The 21,133-nt window shown below is 38.0% G+C and overlaps 1 protein-coding gene across 4 annotated transcripts in view; it reads left to right on the plus strand.

Annotated features, from left to right (window-relative positions):
• LOC128011120 (arginine-glutamic acid dipeptide repeats protein-like) overlaps window positions 1-21,133 on the plus strand; it is a 151,768-nt gene that overhangs the window by 31,569 nt on the left and 99,066 nt on the right. The window contains exon 1 of one of the 4 annotated variants that reach the window (XM_052593231.1): window positions 18,879-19,426. The exons of 2 other annotated variants lie outside the window; for them this stretch is intronic. The gene's annotated coding sequence lies outside the window, so the exon portion shown is untranslated. Of the gene's footprint in view, window positions 1-18,878; window positions 19,427-21,133 lie in introns of those variants that run through there. One more of the 4 variants, XM_052593228.1, reaches the window with a different exon arrangement.

Genomic DNA, 21,133 nt, shown 5'->3' on the forward strand with positions numbered 1-21,133 from the left:
ATTGTACCTGGAATAAAGAGCTCTGAAATTATTGATTGCTGCTCTCTTCGCTGTGGTGTCAATATTGATCGAAATGTAGAAATATTGTTCCTTCTGATGCTAATTACATTTGCCATAATCGCCAGCGTTGCGCAAGTTTTATATTTAGCAGCTAAATGAGTGATGATGGGAGGTGTCGTGACAGGTGCCATATTCTCTGTCACAACCCCAACTGCTGTGTTTAATCAAGTGAGTCCTGCGGGAATCAGCCTCGGGCCGTGACTATCCCAGCATCCCACCGGAGAGTGGCAGATTAGGTATCAGTTGAAGGGATATCGAGGTGCTGATGAGAGAGCATGGGGGTTCATGGGACGATGTGCTCATACGGTTAACCCCCAAGGAAAGGGTAAATACACACAACATATTTTATTCTGTTGTATCGCTCCCTGTATGTGCAGGCGAGATGTTTTGGCAAACACTTTGATAAACTGATGATTAAGAAGTGAATTATTTCTTCCTGATTATTAAAAGCTGTCATTAGATTGCAGTAACTGTTATTACTTCAGGGGTGTTCACACATGAACAAAGAAAAAAGGGATCAGAAATATTTTTTTTTTCTATAAATGTTGGCAATTTAAAGCAAAATGGGAGACAGATTGTTGAAAATGTGACAAAAGCAAGAGTTGTGCTTTATGCTCATTCAAATTTCCCAATGCGGCTTCATTTTGAATCACAAGCTTGATTTTCCCTTTGGTTTTAAATTTGGTCATTTTTTCCGGAATTGGGCTACACTGATATATTTTTGTTTCTGTAAAAAGAACCGTAAGAGTTATTTGCTTGTCTGTCGGACTGCACTACTTGCATTACATGTTTTTGAGTCACATAAAAGAACCAGTTGTTAAGTCTCTAGTTTAGGGAATTGGTCTTTGATGGTTGCTCTCTATGTTTTCCTCAGTTTATTTTTCTAATGATTCCAATCAACTTGTCTTCTTGAACGATACATTAAAAGAACTGCCTCATATGAATCATTTGTTGTACAGTGGTTGCTCTAAATGTTTTGATTCACTAAATATATCTGGCTTATAAGAGTCATATGTTTGTGAATAGGGCTACACCAGTTGCGTTGTATATTTTTGATTGACTAACAGTTTTCGAACAACTCAATAGAGTGATACGTCTTGCCATTATTTCGAGGTACACAGCCTTTTTATTACATCCCATTCAATATAGATTGTGAACTCACCTTCACAAGTCAAGGAAAATATGATTTCTTTCTCAGTGGCTCTGAAGATTCACTGCTTTTCAGCAGCAGTTCTCCCTCACTGCTCAATCTGTGCTGCTAGACCTGAATCTTTACAGTAAACACAGATAGAGGGAACCTTATAATTTGGTACATTACAATATTATTAACTCAAAAAAACAACAACAGTGCCTAAACCATGTATTTTCTCAGCACTGTGGTTTGGATGATCAGTATAATAGGTGGAGACATACAGTACAAAGATGGCGTGTGTTTTAAGTGGGTAATTTATGAAGGAATGCTCTTTAGAGGAAAAAGCCAGAGGGTTGAGGTCACAGTGAGGAATTCCTATCTGCATTTGCAGCCGTTTCATTCATAATCTCTCTCTCTGAAGCTCTCATCACTATGCTGGATTATGCTGAACAGGCTTATGGTACACAAAGCGTGTTGGAGCCTGTGTTCAGAAAGAATTCCACAGAGGTGACAGGTCCAGTGTTTTGGATATTTAATTGAAGATTCTGATTCCTTTAATTAGCCAGCTGCAGTATGTCTCCATCTGTCACTTGCTTCACCCTAAGAGATCGCTGATGGGGGAGGGAGGAACGCTACAGAGAATAAGAGGAGGGAGGTACAAGGGCCAAAGCTGGAAAGTGAAAAGAGAGTGACAGATAGCGAGAAAGGAAAAAAAGAAAGAACCAGCAGAGAAGGGGCTACTGAATGGGAGGAAGTATTTTGGGGATGTTTCGTTGATCGGGCATTATTATTAAACCATTGTGCCTTCATCAAGATGATGAAGAGTGTCAACACTGGTGCCTGGCTTTATTTTTATTTTTATTTTATTTTTTACTGTATGCAGTGTGGTTGCAGAACAGTGAACTACATTAAAATACATTTGCAAAAGTGATCCTTTTCTTTTTAGCATTTTATGTAGTGTGGATGCTACTAGTGAAAATATAAAAAATATTTTTGCAAAAGTTATAATTTATTTTATTAATTTATGCAATGTGGTTGCACAACAGTAAACTACACTAAATACATTTGAAAATGTGATCATTTGTTTTTTTTATATAGTTTATTTGATGCAGTGTGGATGCACAACAGTGAACTACGCTAAAATATGTTTGCAGAAGTGATTAGTTGTTTTTTGTTTTATTTAATTTAATTCAAACACAAGTTAATAACACTATACAGATTCCGCTTTCCATTAAGCGTAAACAATGCTGATTACGTCGAATACGTTCTTGAAACTCTCCTAAATGGCAGAAAACGTAACTTGGTGGAGAAGAATTCATAAATAAAATTGTTCTTTTTGTTTTCTTTGCGCACAAAAAGTTTTCTCGTAACTTGGCAGAATTGAGTTTGAGCCACTGATGTCACATGGACTGTTTTACCGATCTCCTTACTACGTTTCTGGACTTGGGAATATTACAGTTGCATTGCTGTCTATAGAGTGTCAGAGAGCTCTCTGATTTCATCAAAAATATCTAAATTTATGTTCCAAAGATGAATGAAGAACTTACAGGTCTTGAACGACATGGGGGTAAGTAAGTAATGACAGAATTTTTGGGTGAACTATCCCTTTAATAGTAATCTGCTATAAACTGTGAAATAAAAAGAATATTACCAGCTTATCGGTATATCTTGCATTCCACACTACTGCTTGTCTCCGAGTAAACAGCCTGCGAAGAGTACCTCATATTTTTCACACCACATCTTAATAAAATGTAAAACCAACCTAAAACTTTATTCATTACCCATAATGATTTCTTTTTAACATCTTTCTAACACCAACCTGCATTATTATCATTAGAGCGTTTACTTAATTTATCTGGCTTTTGCTCTGGTCATTTACAGCGATGAAGCGCATTAAGAAATTTTGGCTTTGGTATGAGTAACCAGCGTTGTGTTAAGTAAGCGCTATGTAGCCTAAATGTTATTTCCCAGGGCACTTTGAGTGTTAACCTAGCGTGAAGTACTGTGATGACTCCAGAGCCTTACCCACACACATTCAAACGCACACCAGCTGCTCAGCCAAGCAATCAGCGCGCACTGCTCAGCATTAATGCTGTTTGCTTGTGAGATTCAAGCGGACTACGCTCCCTCATAAAGTCACTTTAGGTAGAATTCTGCTCAGTCCTGTAGCATTTTAGCTCAAATCCAGATGTGCTGTGGTGGTTTGATTAAATGTCCTGTAGTCTGTTTAGCACAGTGTTCGTTTTCATGCTAACCCCATTTTTGTTCATGAGTCAATAGCTTGTATAAAAGAGCCTGGAGTGGTTTACACCGTCTCCGTGCAGATGATTGTGTTAGCGCGTCTCTTCCGGGCCTTGCTCGGTGATTGTAAGAGAAAATAGCACAGTGAGGAAATGTAGCTGACCTTGGATCAGTCTCCTCTGTAGCCGGGGTGATGTATAGGCTCAGCGCGCAGGCTGGCAGTAAGTGAAAGCCATGTTTTTATTTTCCTGCAGAGGGCACCGTGTCAAGGCGCATAAGCGGGTTCATTTCTTCCCCCTCCGTCTCTGCTGCCGGGGAATGTTAAATGTCAGCCATCGGGCCGGGGTGCTAGAGCACTGATATTAGCCTGGATTGAATAAGCATGGGGCCGAGCCATGATTTGAATTTATTTGCTGGTGTAGGAGAGGGTCAGGCTCTTGTGGGCTGTGGGAGGGTGTTTGAATGGCTTGGAACAATTATTGTCTGTCTAGTCTTTTGTCGGTTTATTTTTAAGGCCAGTTTGTAATTGTCAAATGGAAAATTGGCCGCCATCTGTTGTGGTGGTATTAAATGAAATGAACAAGACCGTACACGATTAGTGCACTCTGTTCAGCTCGGCGTCTATAATAGAAAGAGAATGATTTGAATTTGATGACATTTTGGCATAAATATTCGTCATAAAGGTCTTCATCTAAGTGTCATTTAGCATAATAAAAGGTCACTTTTTATAGCAGATGAAATTTGTTTATTAGTGGTAGTTGCTAGGGCAAGCATCACAGTTGCTATTGCTCATGCTAAAACAAACCCCTAACCCCATGGATTTGACTTCAGAGAATAATACATCTCAGAGTTTCTCTACACAGCACCTTCGCTACTGATTGTAATACATTGTTTTTACAGTTTGTTTTTAAAAGAATCAGAAAGTAAACAGAATACCAAAAAAAATAATTTGCATTCACATTTTTGTTTTCTGAAATTAGGCCTAGCCTATTTGACTTATCATAATAATAATAAATAGACAATAATTTTATAACATGATGTTTTTTTTATAATGCGCTTATTATAAAATGTATTTAAATAACTGTGCGGTTTATATTATTAATAATAATTATATACTGTAGTTTACAGTTAATAATGTTATTAATAATAGACTAACATAACATAACAACATTTTATAATGTATGATTAATGATTAATATACCTAATGGATTGTAAAATACATAATTGTTGTATGTATTAGTTATTATTATGAATAATAGTAATTATATACTGTAGTTTACAATTAATAATGCTAATAATAGACTAACATAACATAATAAACACATTTTAAAAACAGCCAATTTTATAATACAATTAAATTATCACATAATACAATAATAAAAAATAATGAAATAAATTAATGTAATTGTAATTGTAATTATAATAATTATTATTATATGTTATATAATTTACATGTTAATGTATGGTTCTTGACTGCATTGTTAATTATATTATTATTAAAATAATTAATTATAAACTGTAATTTACAATTAATGTCAATAATAATAAAACAACAATTAAGATATTTTAAAATACAGCAAATTTTGTCATATAATTAAATTATAATAATATAATATAATAACAAATATTTAATAACAACTATAATAATAATAATAATAATAATAATAATGATTTAATTTAATTTATCATAATGTTAATGTTATTAATACATTGTAAAATACATACAGATCACATAGCAACACCCTGGAAACCACTAACATCAACATCATGGTGTTGAGTTTGACACTACTGCTTTTTAATGCGTCTCTTACCAGTTCTGAGAGAGGAAAGAGTGTTAATGCTTAATGAGAAGCTAGCATCTCAAACCTTTTAAAGACCTTTTATTATTTGCATACGGTTTGTTTTTGAAGCACCGTCGAGTATTGACGTGCTCCGTTTTGTCTGTCATCAGTGCTTATTTGCGTTTTCAAGTGTTGGATTATCATCTCCTCCTCGCAGCCACCAGCACTCAAAATTATGAATAATTTCCTGTCTCCATCTAAGACAGAAGAACTGAGCGAACACGACACCTCTTTCTACCACAAAAAGAAGAAGAGGGAGGCTGGTGGATGGCAGGACAGTGTGTCATTGTGTGCTGATGGATGTGCAAGGCTCGCTGCTCAGAGCGCTTACTTAATAGGGAGCAGGCTTGTCGCGGCGCTGGGGAAGTCGAGGAGGAGCCATGCTTGGCTGAGCACAGAACAGACAGTCCATTTCACAAAGGTTAAAGCTGCCCCATAATACAGGCTAATCAGCAGGTAATCTGTTTTCTTTCCATTAGATTCTCCTAGGTCAACGTTGACCGAAGTGTACAGATTTGGAAATTCTCATGTTCCAGTTTGAGTGTTGTTGTTTTATTGGTTTGAATGTTTGTGATTTTATCCCCTCAAGCATTGAAAGTCTACATTTCTATTGAGCTGACAATCCACCGAGATGCTTTGCGACCTGTGGGCAAACGGAGACCACTGGCTGTGGTCTAAAAAAGCCGCTAGCAGCTCTTGTCCGAGAGCATTAGCATTAAATCACACTGATCTAGTTAAAGCAGGAGCATTTAATCCTATAATCTAGCTAAGCTAAGCTTTTTTCCCCTCCTCTCCTTCTCTTTTTTTCAAATACAATCTAGATTGCATTTTTAAATAATGTACGTTTTCTGATGGCTGCTGAGTTGAAATAAAAGGTAGCATAGACGGTACTGCAGCACTGGTAAGTGCTTGAAAATGTCACTAAAGCAGTGTTACGGGAATGAATGGATGGCTGATATAATGGTGTTTGACATGAGAGCCTTAGTCATGAGAGCTGTCAGTAGAGTTTGAAATCAGCCAGAGAAGCTGGGGCCTCGGCAGGCGGGGAGGTGAAGAATTTCTAAAGCTGATTCTGAAGAGACAGTTTAGAGAGAAAAAGAGAGATGAGTTGCATAATGAGATTGAAGCTGCTTTAAAAAAAGGGCAGGTGTTTTCAGCCATTTGTAGTCATTCACAGTTTTGCAGAGGTTGAATTCATCAGGCATTTTAACTGAACCCTGGATTTGTCTTTTAAAGATTTTGGGCATTTTTGACTTTATCATGATAGGCCATAGCACAACACTGTGTTAAAGTTGCACACTGAAATTAAAATTGACTGTTTACTTTTGTAGTTCATCCGTTTACATTCACTGTCATTTCATTCCAAATCTTTATGACTTTTGAACGTGATTTTAAAGACTGCAATGGGTCTGGTGATTTAAAGCTTCAGAAGCACCATATCAAATATGACTTGTATGCTATAATTGATGTGTTTTGGAGCGCTATGATAGCTTTGTGTGAGAAACAGACCAGTTCTTGACGTCAGTCTCCTTTCTTCTGGGTGTGTCGATGAAGCAGCGTCTCATGCAGAAATAAATCGTACTTCTAATTCAGATGTTTTCAATGAACGAATTCACAAAATTATTTGAAGTTGAAAAGTTGAGCATTGTCAGTTTATTTCCTCAAACAAATCTGGCTTCAAACATTTTTAAAATTCGTATGGACTGATGATTTAGTAAATTTTCATTTACTTTTGTACTTTTTTTTTTTTGGAATGCATTAGTTTATTTTATAATTCCATTGAAAAGAAGTGACGGCACAATCTTTAAAATGTATGTTTTTTGTGGCCAAAGGAAGCAAAAGTGGGGGTGAACTGTTCCGTTAATAAATCTCCTCGGTCTCATTGAGCCTCATGATTAGTGAAGTGACATTCAGCCAAGTATGGTGACCCATACTCAGAATTTGTGCTCTGCATTTAACCCATCCGAAATGCACACACACAGAGCAGTGAACACACACACACACACACACACTGTGAGCACACACCCGGAGCAGTGGGCAGCCATTTATGCTGCGGCGCCCGGGGAGCAGTTGGGGGTTTGATGCCTTGCTCAAGGGCTCCTAAGTCGTGGTATTGAAGGTGGAGAGAGAGCTGTACATGCACTACCCCCACCCACAATTCCGTCCGGCCCGAGACTAGAACTCATAACCCTTCGATTGGGAGTCCAACCCTCTAACCATTAGGCCACGACTTCCCAATGATGAAACACAAGCCAACGAGTTTCTGTGTAAATCAATTGTAACACCATTTTTGCATAATGTGTCTCGTTTAATCCAGTGCGTCATTTACGCTGAATATTCTGTATTCAAATACGTCACATCTCAGAGGGTAAATGGGTTGCAAATGCCGTTTCATACTGCCATCATGTCGAGATCATTATTGTGTTACTGCTCTATCCATGACAAATCAATGACTGTGGCTGAACAAAAACAAACCAGCTAATCAGTAATGAAATATTCATTATAAAAATAAGAGCCACACAAATCAAGGCTGAAGCGTCCTTACTATGTGAGCCTCTCTCAGTCATGTTATTTTCCATCTTTCTGCGTGCACGGCTGTGCTTGACGGCCATGTTGCTGTGGATCAATATCAAGTGATGACTGGAGGAAGACAGAGGCTGTGTGCAGAATGGAATACTAACTTACTGAATACAGTGCAGTATATACTAGGGATAGTAAAATTCACCATTCGCATCGTTACATCGGCATAAAAAGTAAATGATGCAATGCATCAATTTTAAAAAAGTGCATTGGATACAAGTTTTTTTTTTAGAACAGGTTTCTCATTTTTTCATCTTTATTTCAGTTAACAAACACAACTTTAAATCATTTATTTGACAATGACATCATTGCTAGTATGGTAGTATGCTGTTTAGAACAGTTAATGCTTGAAGGCATAGTGCACCCAAAAATCTAAATTCTGTTTAATTTACTCACTCTCATGCCTTCAAAACCTTTACAACTTTAAAATATCTTCTTTTGTGTTTCACAGATGACATAAAGAACAAATATTCTGTAACCAGACAGTTTTGGACCCCATTGACTGTTATATTGACAAAAAAAAAAGAAAAAACAGACATTTCTCATAATATCTTTTATGTTCCAGAGAAGACGGTCAGTCAGTTATAGGTTTTGTTAGGTTTACACAAGGGTAAGTAAAAAGAAAGGGGAAAAAAATTATGAATATACATTTTTGGGCATTATATGCTATTAGTTTCTCCTGCACTAAGAGAGAAACCTAGATATGGACAGACGTGAACATACAGCTGTTTAGGAGGAAAGAGCCCAATGTTTTAATACAGTGATCTAATCCTGTGAGTTAATAACCTTTATCTGTAGTAATTGCAGTGGGCTAAATGCTCTAATTCTGTGGAACAGATGTCCTAGAGGCTCAGAGACGGTTCACCAGACCAACGGCCATGTCACAGGCGTGTGTTGAGGAAACAGAGCTTTATCTTTTTTTTTTTGTTTAACCGTATTAAATCAAAGCAGACCATATGCTCGGACACACGCAACAAATCCAAAGCATAAGCAACCGTCCAATGTTGTTTTCCTCCCACTTTTGGTCAAGGGCTTGCTTAATGTTACCTTAGCACAGTATACACACACCCAGATAAAGGAAACCCTGTCTCTTCTCTTCTGTCTGAAATGTTTGGGATTAGCAGTAAGTGTGTTCCAGCCCTCATAAATCAGCCCTTCCAGCCGCTTTCTGTTTTCTCTCTGAAAGGCTCACGAGCGCTCGGATGCTCCATTTTGCTGAATGTAAAATGTCAATGTTTTTGAACAGGTGCTGTGAGGCAAGGTCCTGATGTTTTTATTTCCACAGCGCTGGCTGGGAGGAAGAGCTGCTTAAGGAGCAGGATGGGAGTTAAAAGCGCGTGGAGGAGGGAGAGAAATCAGTGTGTGTGTGTGTGTGTGTGTGTGTGTTTAAGGTGGCAGAGGGGGGAGGAAAATCGAGTCTCTAAAGGGAGTTCATGTTTGGATTCATTTCTAAAGCACAAACCAAGTGGCTGTAACTTGCACACTGTTCTTTTCTTTCATCACCCCCCCTCATTGTTTATGACAGCAGTAGACGTTTTTTAAATAAATCATCAGCGCTAATTCCAGGTGACGCATTAATCTTCGGTTTGTTTCCTCTTGTGCATAAAGCCGCAGTGGCTGGATGCTTTTTCTTCATTTATTGCTTGCTTTTATTCACTTGCTCGCTCATGCACTCATGATTTATTTCCTTCCTTTCTTTTCTTTTGTCTATTTTTGCTTCCCCCAGAGTGTGGTACTGTGAATGCCTGTAAAGAGGGCTGCGGGTCCTCGGAGACCCAGTCGAGGTTAGTCAGCATTACAGTTGTAAATCCAGCTGTTTCTTTTCTAACATCTCCTTGTTTACCGCCTCCGATGCCAACAGCACACCTATCTGATGCTTCCCAGAACTCCCTTTTGTTTGACTCAATTACCACACACCGTTTGTTCACATCATCCTTTAAAGCCATGATTTCCAACTGTTTTTGTCTTGAGGGCTACAGTTTTATTATATTATACCTTTTTTTTTTAATGAAAATATAATCATTGTACTGGATATGATTTAGTATTGTCATAATCATTTTGCTTTCTTTTAAGTACACTTAATTACAAGATTTGTTTAATTTTTAGTCTTTTGACAACTGTAAAATGTTTATTTTAAAATCATAAATGGTTCAGTGATAAAAAAAAGTAATAAAAAATAAGTTCTTAGAAAAATGTATTGTCTGTCTTTTTGTTATTATTACAAGTTTTTGATTATGATTTTGCAGATAGAAGTTGTTCAAATATTGTATACGATAATATATATATATATATATATATATATATATATATATATATATATATATAATATATTAATTTTAATTGTATACATTTAATTGTATACATTTTAAAAGATTTACTCGTATTTATATTCCTATAATTTGTATTATATGTAAATATATTTAATATATAAACAACATAATTTTCAGAAATATATACATGCATGTGTCTGTTTATTTATATATACATAATAAATTTACACAGTACACAAACATATATTGTGTAAACAAAAACTTTTATTTTGGATGCGATTAATCGCGATTAATCATTTGACATCACTAATATAAAGAAAGAAAATAATAGCATATATTGGAAGTGGTGTATAAAAGGCGTGCATGTCGGAATTGCCATTTTAATATTTTTGAAAATATAAATAGGTCTGTATAATAAAAAGAGTACCATACCATAGCCCCAAATGTAAAATCTTTCCTAGTAGCACCTTGATACTGTTTTAAGAACTCACTGTGGTCGCGCTGGTTCATGCTAACAGTTACTCGCATGTGTCATTGTCGATTGAGCTCACCCTGTTTAGCATGACAAACACGACCGCACTGATTCTGTCCATTCTCAATGCCGCCCACACTGCATGTCGACCCAGTATGTGTGATGCATGTGATTGTTCTGATGTGACCCCTCCTTTTAGCTAGTTGAAAAAGTGACAGGCTGCATCAGAGGATGCAAATGACGGTGATAAATCCAGCAATGATATGGAGGCTGTGCCTCTTAAAGCACCAGAGCGGCTTACTTAATGAGTTTGATAATTGGCTTTCTGCTGGCTACGTCTCCCTTTTTCTTGTTACACCTCCCTCTCCTTCTCTCTGTTTCTCCTTCTACTTAGCTTTAAGTGTCCTTCACTGTAGGGATGGGCTACTGAATGGAACAGAATACTTAGTTGAACTATGAATAAAAGCCATAGCATTCAAAATGACAAAACTTCACCTCTCTTTTTAAGGTGCAGTCATATTTTTTTTATATTTTGCAGGCAAAAAAGGTCTGTTGTCGATTGTGTAGCAATGTTTTGAAGCCCAGCTTACACAAAAGATGACTTTTGCAAAATCTGCACCGGGAACAAAAAATTTCAGTTGCATGGATTCCTATTAAACTGATTGGTTTTGGCTGCAAAAATTTGATGAACTGGAAATTCAACTGCATCTTTAAAGATATAATTCACCCCAAAATGTTTGATTGTTTATTGCTGTGAAACACAAAAGAAGATGTCTTGAGAAATGTACCAGTTGTTTTTTTACATACAATGAAAGTCAATAGGGTCCAATGTTGTTCTGAACCCCCAAAAACAGTTCAGCATTCTTTCACAGTAGTCAAATAGGTTTTCCAAAGACATTATAAGAAACGGAAGAACTGCCTCTTTAACTGTCTTGTTTTCAAATGAATATATAAGACAGCTTCTCCGTGTCTTTTCTCACGTCACTAAAGATGGCCCTATCGCATGACATTTCTTAACTGATAGCATGCAGATAAGTGAGAAATCCATTGTGACACGAGGACAGGCTACGGAGACAACTGTCATGATGCCTTTGCTTGAGATTTTCACAATCGTTCACGAGCCCACACACACATGAATGCCCTAAATGCATGCTGACTTCAGCGTTGAGAACATCGCTGGAAAGATGTCAGCGTTTAGGATGATTCAGTGCCCCAGCGGAGTGACTGTGACACCGTTTCACTCAGCTAGGCTCGTGTAGCTGGTATTGTGGGGTTTGCTTTCCACCATCTGGAGGAATGTGCCTACAGTAAAGGGAGAACAATGCTCCCTCTGTACTTCCTGTGAGTGTTTCGGGGGCACTACATCTAAGACGGACCCGTTTTGTTATCATTCCTCGTCGCTCTCCTGTGACAGGCGTTACGAGGGCACACAGAGGGTGCAAACCTGACAGTGAGATCTTAGGACGGGGCGAGAGAAGTGTGAAAATCACACCTTGCCAATTGAGTACGATCTCATCTGCATTTGAATGGTTTTCCAGCTGGTAAGCACAGCCTAGGGCACGATGACTGCTGAAACAGTGTGAGATACTGCTGAGAGCATTTACTGTGACAATAGCCTTAATGCTTTGCTTTAAGCTTTTCAGCTTTGAGATGTTAATACAGCCGAGGAATATGTAACTTCTTTCCCTTTTCCTCTCCTTTTTTGATTTCAGAGTAAATATTTACAATCTTACAGACAGTTTACATTGCTAATTGCGTCGCAGTCTATCGAAAATTTTCATCCACTGTACATTAAGTGGCAGCACACAATATGTAAGTTATATGTGGTTTGTTAGTCATCCAAACAGCCTTGTTCTGTTTTGGGTAAGGCTGATGGTAGCAGCTTGGCACTGGCGTCTGGAGTGAGAAGTAAACAATGAATCACCAACAGCAGTTTCAGAATTTCCCACTGCTGTAAAAGTCATCAAACTTCACACTGAATGCACGTTACTACTTTTAGAACCTCCTGGAGAATCTTTGTGTTTTTGTGTGACAGGGACTGTGGTGCGGTTGCTCATACTGTCCATCGGGTGGCAGAGTGAAAGACTCCAGTCGTGTAGACGTGCCTTCTCACATGGCAGACACAAGTGGCTTGATCTAATGGATCTGGACAGAGGAGCTTAAAGCAACATCCTCCATTCACTTCCTTTTTGTTTTACCCTTTAAAATCAGTGGCGTCACAGAAAGGGGTTCAGGCGTGAGTTTGTGAGGCTTTATTTCCTATATATATATATATATATATATATATATATATATATATATATATATATATATATATATATATATATATATATACAGAGAGAGAGAGAGAGAGAGAGAGAGAGAATATTATAAGGTATTTTTACCTTTTAATTATTTGCTTAAATGTGATTTCTTTTTTTTCAGTTTTTTTTAATTTATTTTTCTTTTTATATATTTGCCTATTTTATATTCAATTGGTCAAAATAAAGTAAATTAGCATGTTTTTTTTCTGTGTATATATATATATATATATATATATATATATATATATATATATATATATATATATATATATATATAGCAGATTTTAAATATTTTTATTAATCCTTTTATGTTGACAATGCACACCAGCCCTTGCCCTGAGAAAGCCTTAGTGAGTGCTCTTAATGTATGTACAATCAGGCGGTTGAGTGAAGAAGCACCTGGGGAGGCTTGTGTGTGTTTATACCTCTGTCTTCAGCAAGAGAGCAGCAAAGGGAGGGGTTTCTGCCCTGATGGACTATTTACCACCGGCAAACAAAGAGAAAATTCAAGGCGTCCACACGGGAGCTTCAGAGCTATTTAAAAATCTCCAACTGCTCGTGTATGAATCCGGCCAAACGTTTCTGTTTATTTTCAGAAGTAACCACTCATTTAGATTGGAGTACGAGTTTACGCATGAAGCTGAAAACTAGTCAGTCCGTCAGGGCGGTTTGCCACTCGTCTCTCAGCGAGCTCTGCGCTGTGTAATTACGTGAGAAGAAAGACACATAGACCTCCCTTCGCATTCCCTGATCTAATTTGTTTGCCGGGTGACAGCAACACATCTGGAATTGTGGATGCTTATGTTGCTTTTTCCTAATGTGATGGTTTTTGAATCTAACTGTCCCTTGAAAGATGGATTTTTATGAGTTTGTGTAGCTTGGCGATACGATAAATAACCTCGCCGAAGTGTCGCAGGATTTGAGGTTTCGCGAGCCTGCCAAATATGGATGAATGGCAAAGTAAACAATATAATGTGCAAGGCTTGCCTACAGGGCAATCTCTCAATGAAATTGAGCGTTCCTGCCTCACATCAGAAGGCTTTTGCTTTCTTCTTGTGCTGTTTACAATGTTAAATAATAGCTTGGAAGGCAGTTATCTCTTTAACTACTCTTTAACAGCGGAGGCTTGCAATGTCAAAAAACACAGACTACTCTGGATGAGATCCCTTGATGAGATGATATGAGAAAATGTTTATTGGCGTACCATAAACAGATCCAAACCTCAGTCAAACAATATGTGTGACTCCATTGAGGCTGAAACCCATTAAATATCCTTTGTGAGTCATTGCTGAATAGGATGAAGCAATAAAATACATTTAAATTGAGACATTTTTTATAGTCAAAGAGGGTTTGGTTACAGCCGTTCTGTGATTTCTGCTTGTCTTCACCCCTCAAGTCTCAAAACTTGTAAAATAGTCTCATCCGAAAGTAGCAGAGTGCTAAAATGGCACCCAGCAAATTGAAGTCAAGGTTTTTTCTTCTGCTAGTAGAGAGAGGCTGTCAGCTGATGGAGAAGTGTGTGTGTGTGTGTGTGTGTCTGAAGGAAAAGTAAATGGGGGTGGAAGTGCCTGGTGTCTTTTGAAGGGAAGCACGAGTGTTTGTTCCCGATGGCAGGCATCAGAGTGTGAATATGACCTCTGGTGGAAAAAAAAAGAAAAGGGAACGGCTACAGAGCTCAGGCACTCCGGACTACTGTTATTTTGTATCACTTTGAAATGGGCTGTTTCCGACGCTATGACTTCCTCAAAGACCGAGAAGAACACGTTTTATTATAAGTAGTGGAATAAATCCCGTCTATCCCTGAAACGGTGTGAAAGATTAGGTTTAATTTCTTCATGCTGTTTTTACTGCTCGATAACTCACCGAACCTTATACCAGAGAGCATTTGCTTTTGAATGTTTCTCTTTTTTCTGTCTCCCTTCCGCTTGTCTGCTGATCCCTGGTGAATGCATTAAATGAAGTTACTAGATATGAGTGCTTAAGGGGCCAGGGCCTCCCAGGCTTGCCAAGGCGCTCAGAAGCTTGGCTCACTCAACCATGTCATCTTTTCTTTCTCGTCCCCTTTTTTTGTTACCATTTTTTTGTTGTTTCAGAGACTGACTGGCTGACTTATTAGTATGGCAGGGCATTTGAAGTCTTCAGGACATTCATTGAAAGACAGTCAAGCTGGAGGAGGCATAATAAATCAGTCATGTACATCTAATTCTTTTGTTAACATTCATCAGATCAGCAAGGGGGATCTTTATTGGTTACAATAAAGCACTTATACTTCTTTCCCTCCTTTTAGTCGTCAAATATAAAATGTTTAGCATCTTATCAAATTGTAATGGCCTGTTCACACTTAGGATGATGATTTTATAAAATGTTATTCTGAATTTAAAAGAACAGCAGTCCAAACCACAACTGTAATGACACAGTAGAGCGAGAGCATTGAAATCACTTTCAAATATATATATTTTTTTAGCTGATAAATAATAAAAACATTGACAGCCAATCATAATCTGTCCTGCTTTGAGGAGCTCGAACATTTCAAGTGGCAGATGACAAAAATGCAGAATGTGCTTACAATAAACAGAATGTTATCGTTGTAATATAGTTTATCTTTCTTAGTAAGAATAGGCCATAATTCTTGGAAAAATAATCTGGGTTGAATTTGGTTCAACTGACAGCATCTGTGGCTTTATGTTGATTTCCAGAGAAATTAATTTCAACTTTTAACTTAAGTTTGTAAGGCTGTATTCACACCGAAAATATATATGGTCATTTTTTTTGAAGATTTAAATGCAGAAATGTGAATGTAACAGTTTTACTAATAAAAACAAACACATTTTTTTTTAGAACTTTTATTTATATTTTTAACAAAATAAAACATAAGAAACATCATCCGAGACAAGTAATAAAATAAAAATAATTTATAATAATAATATATATACATACACACACACACACATAAATACATACATATACATACACATATAAAAAAAAACTAATAAATAAATTATAGATTTGAATATTCTTTAACCATGTGCCATCTTTGATTAAAAAGGTCAGTTTTCAATTTTAATGATGCAGTCATTTTTTCCATCTTGTAAATCTTTTTTAGTCTCTGTTTCCATTCAGTTACAGTTGGGGATTTCACAGACTTCCAATTAGCAGTAATGCTTTTTTTTGCCAATTAGTAGTAGTATATAGATATATCTTTGTTTTAATTTTTTAAACAAATATTGTTTACATATTTTGCCGATTGTATTGAAACTTTAAGTTTTAATGTTCATGGATTGGCTTTCATTGTAAATGCCTCCCCTTTTTTTTTTTTTTTTTTTTTTTAGAATTTTAAGATTTTTTTTGTTGTTATCAATATCATTCCACATCTGCTGTAGATTGAGCCTGGTATTGAACTTGCCATATTTCTTTAATTCCTTTCATCTCAAGCTAAACCTTTCAATAATATACTAGTGTGAAGGGGTCAGAGTACAGTAGCTGAGGCATTGTGATGGGTATTGAATGCAGAGCAGAACTGAATAGACACAGTCAGCTTCCCAGATACATGCTTAGGCCTGTAGAATGCAGAATGCTTTGCTTGTAACTGCACCGGTTGTCTCCTTTCATTATCGGTTAATGGTGCCCAACTTGACAGGGCTGTGTGATAAACAGAGGAGCTGTGAAATCCTGGAGGTGGAGTTCTCGTCTGCCTGATAATGGGATCTCATCTGCTGTTGCGAATGCCTGCGGAACAGCCATCTGAGTGCATGAAATGCAAGGCATTCACAACTTCGGTGCTCTTTTCGGCTTACATTTCCTCCAAACCCTCAGCTTGTGTTTTTGGTCTGTCTGAACGCTGAGCAGTATCAAGCGTGCATTAGCTGAGAATTTTTTGGAAATGTTTTGATTGTTAGTGAGTGCATTTTGTGAAATACCAGTCGTATGCTGCCTGTTTGTTTTACCTTGCTGATCATGAATGTCAGTCATCCAAAGGAATTGTTTGTTTGCACATAACATCACAATGATTTAATATTCCTCAAACAAAACACGATCTATACATTTTTCAGGCATTCCCCACGCGAACACGCACCTTCCGTCGAGTTTTTCTGAGCACTAATTAACTGTCTGCCACCGTGTCAGATGCATTGTTGTGAATTTTTCTCATGAGCCAGAGTAGCTAATCTCCCATTGGCTGATACCAATGATTTGTATCTCTTTGAAAACTGCATTCTCTAAATATCTTTCCTGTGCACAGCGAGGATCTCGCATAAGCAAGTGACTCAGGTTTCCTGTTGGGCACATTGTAAGTGCTATCAGGGCGGCTCGGGGAGATAAATATGGATGCACTTGAGTAAATGTAATAAATACGCCTGAATGTGAAGCTCAAACGCTTTCCAAGAGGGGAGGAGGGTGGGAGAGTGAGTGTGTGTGTGTGTGTGTGTGTGTGTGTACGTGTGCGTGTGGGTGCATGGCGGAGCTAAGGATTGTCAGGAGAAACAGAAGTCACACTGTTTCTGGCTCCCCTGGAGCTGGAAAGCGTTTGCCAGCACTGGGATCACTAGGGACACCTCCTCCTTTTGAAAACCTGACAGGCTACATGGTTTGCAGCACAATAAAGGGCCTGCAGTACACCAAACTCACTTCCTATTGATCTTAGCTGCCTCCGCAGATATAACATTGGTGAAGAGAAAATGCTTACGTTTTTTTGGGGGGGGGTTTAAGATTTTGAAACGTTCTGTAATGTAACATTTCATTAGTATTTGAGTCAGTTACGTGACGCTCATTTCTATTGTCTAAGTTTAAATACACAAACTGTGCAATTTGCATAAATACTGCTATAATGAACATTTAGTTAATTTGGTGATTTAAAAGCCTTTTTTCATAGAAGCCTAAACTCAAAAAAATGTCTTGTTGGTGGGGATAAACGAATATGCAGGAAGCTTTTTTTTTTTTCATGTGACAAGACATCCATTAAAGCACCCCTTTAGACTCTCATGAAAGTGAGGTCACTTGTTGTATACATTACATACGTTACTATGTGTACATTATATAGTATACATTTATTTATTTTATTTATATAACTTTGTTTTTAATGTCACATTGATATTTTAATATAAAAGGCAAGGTCACATTGTCGAAAAATGACCCATGAATTTGAGAAAATATTTTTTCTTTAAAACTGTGTTGTATTCAAATGTGTAAAAGTGCAAGGAAATTATTTTAGTTCCTGACATATTTTTTAGAATCATTTGATGAAATGAAGGGTTTTCAGAAATGTATGAAGACAACATGTATACAAAGATTACCATGTTTTTAAAAGATTGAAAAATTTTCCCTCTTGCATCATCATGGCAGTGCTGATGTTATATTATCAAATTATTTATATTCTGTGTAGAAGCACAAAATCGGTTTTCATTCTATACAGAGCAACAAAGAATGCACGTTCTTTTTAAATGCACATTTGTGAATGCATGCTGCTTCCATGTTGGGCGGGGGGAAACGGAGTAATTAATTCATTATGTGAATATGCAAATGAGAATGAGAGCAGCAACGCACAATGTATGTGTAATTTTCACTGGTTGTTTTGTTCTCAGCCCCAATCATTTGGCAGCGAAGCACGGACTAAAAACTGAGTGTTCATTATTGGACACTGAAAATCAATAGCTGGAATCTGTGGTTTATTTGGACGGTAGGCTTGATTTTGGCGTTTACTGTGATTATCTATTTGTTGTTATCTGTGCTGCTGGAGCTGGAGTCGTCATCATGCACATTAATATTCCATACAGCAGCCGTGTGAATCTGGATTCAACGTCTTGCTTACCGATGCAGTTTCTTTACCGACCATACCCTTACAGTTTACGATCAATCACGAGTAATCTTTAGAATCCAGTCCGTGTTTTTGTTTTGCTCGCTTTTTAGAAGTTGTGTGTGTGTGTGTGTGTGTGTGTGTGTGGTGGAGGGGAGGGGGGTAATTCTCCTTCACTAGTGTCTGGATAAAGAAAGACTAGGTCAGCCATGTGGATGCGTCTGTTGAACAGCTGAAGAGGAGGAGGAGGGGGTTCTACAGAAAGAGAGTGAGACAGAGAGCGAGCGAGCGAGAGAGAGAGAACGTGCTGTGTGTGCATATGAAAGAAAGCGCGAGGGAGCGCGCGCGCGCGTGTGTGTGTGAAAAAGGAAGCGGAGTCTGTAAACGCCGAACTCACTGATTTCCTACCCTCCACAAACTCAAGCTTTTGGAGTTATCACACGGCGAAAAGGAGGAGGGGGAAACGCATACGTTCAGAAAACGAGTCCCCGGGCGGTCCGAATGCGAATAAATTAGTAAAGCGAGGTCGTCTTTTGTTGAGGCATTTGCCCCGTTTCTCCTCTGTATGGACATCGGCTCTCTCAGGATAAAGTATCGGCGTGATAGTGCTCAGCCCTCGGCTTCTTGGATTTTGGCCCAGGCCGAGAAGTTCGGCAGGGTCATTTTCAACGAACAGACGTGGAATTGTTTGAAGTTGTTTGCAGCAGCCCGATAGGAACTTAGATCATCATACTGGCGGGTGAGTAGTGCCTTGGCGACTTTGGCTGTGTTCTAAAAGAAGGAAGACTGAGGGAGTTTGGAGGGTTTGAGTGGGTGGGAAGGTAAATGGGGGGGATAGAGATGGAATGTTGGCAATTGCCACAGGCTCAGAAGTTGAAAGCAGCAGCAGCCTGTTTTTTATTGCATGTTTCACTTTTGCTCTCGCTGTTGAAAGAGACTAGCACTGTGTCATTTTTTTTAGGATGCTTTATGGCTTTCTAGTAAGTAGTCTATCAAGTTTCGGCCCCGGCTATCTTGCATCTTCCGTAAAGATGTTGTTCTGTGTTTGTTTCCATTCTATTAAGTGATGAACTCAAGCATTAAGTGAATTATTAATGCTCGGGTACTAGAATAAATGGTGCATTTAAAGTTGGAGGTGCTGAGGATCTTCAATACATTAAGCATGCTGTTTATCTCAGTGTTTAGTGTTATCGAACACCATCACAACAGTGCATTTGCAGTGACCCCAAGCCTCACATGTTGGAAGAGACCTTTTGTTTACTGAAAACCCTGGGAGCATGGGAGAAGAGCTTTTGGTAGACCTGCCTGACCAGTTGGAAACTGCTATGGGACGGCCAAGTCTGCCTAACTTCCCTTTGTTAACTTGAAACACTTGAACTGTGGCCCATGATGGAAACAAATATGGCTGGTTATGGTCCTCCAGTCCCTAGCATGTAGTGATGTGTTTGTGGTGAAGACCAAAGGGGTATGACTGGTAAATGTGGGCAAACTCTTAAAAATAAAGGATTCTGAAGTAGTTTTTGAAGTAGTGTCGTACAAGAACCATTTTTTGGTTCAGTTTTTCTTTTTTCTAAAGAACCTTTTCTACAATTTAAAGGTTTTCTGGATGTTATATGTTCTTTATGGAATCATGGTTATTTTTAGGACTGTAGGTTGAAAAGACTTGTCTGGAACCATTTTTGTTTCATAGCCTGCCTTATCTGATCTGGTTCTCCATGCTATGCATATGGAAGAAACATGTTGTATATCCTCTTTGGTTCATTGGCCATACTTGAATTTCATGTGACTGTTCTGTTCCTAGGGGTAATATAAAAAATAAAAAAACTATGCCATGTTTTTCACACTTTGCATATGTAAAAGATGTAGCTATATGTGGTAAGAAGGGCCTACTCTTTGAAAAAAATGAGCGCCCCATCCCCCCACACTGGGATGTTTTTCCTCTCCAGTTGTGCAACAAGATGGTAATTGGCATGTCTAAAGCTTTGAGGTGGTCAGTCACACTCTGCTAGTAGTTTTGTGGGGTTTCCCAAACTTGCTGTCACACCGAAAACACAGAGATTAGGATTAAATGTCACAAAAAAAGATGGCATTGACCAGGCTGGAAACATGTACACATCAGTAATCTGTAACAACTAATGTACAGAGTATCTGTCCTAATCCTTCGGTTCATAGAAAATGGAGAGCGTTAGAGAGAGAGAAGAAAAGCTTTTATACCCCGTTACACATGCCATAGCTTTGAGGGTAGCCTAAGGTGAAAGAAATCAAACATTTAGTGAAGCGTCTCCTGCAGAGGAACTAAAGACTACAGCAAGGAACAGAATGTTTTCATTGTTTTTTTGTTAGAAACCTGTTAGAGCTAGATTACTTGAAAATACACGGACGGCAAGTTTAATATTTGAACACAGCCTCTCCGTGTTTGTAGCACGTGTACACCCTTTTTGTCACC

This window comes from Carassius gibelio, chromosome B23 (assembly GCF_023724105.1).
Source record: "Carassius gibelio isolate Cgi1373 ecotype wild population from Czech Republic chromosome B23, carGib1.2-hapl.c, whole genome shotgun sequence".
NCBI lineage: Eukaryota > Metazoa > Chordata > Actinopteri > Cypriniformes > Cyprinidae > Carassius > Carassius gibelio.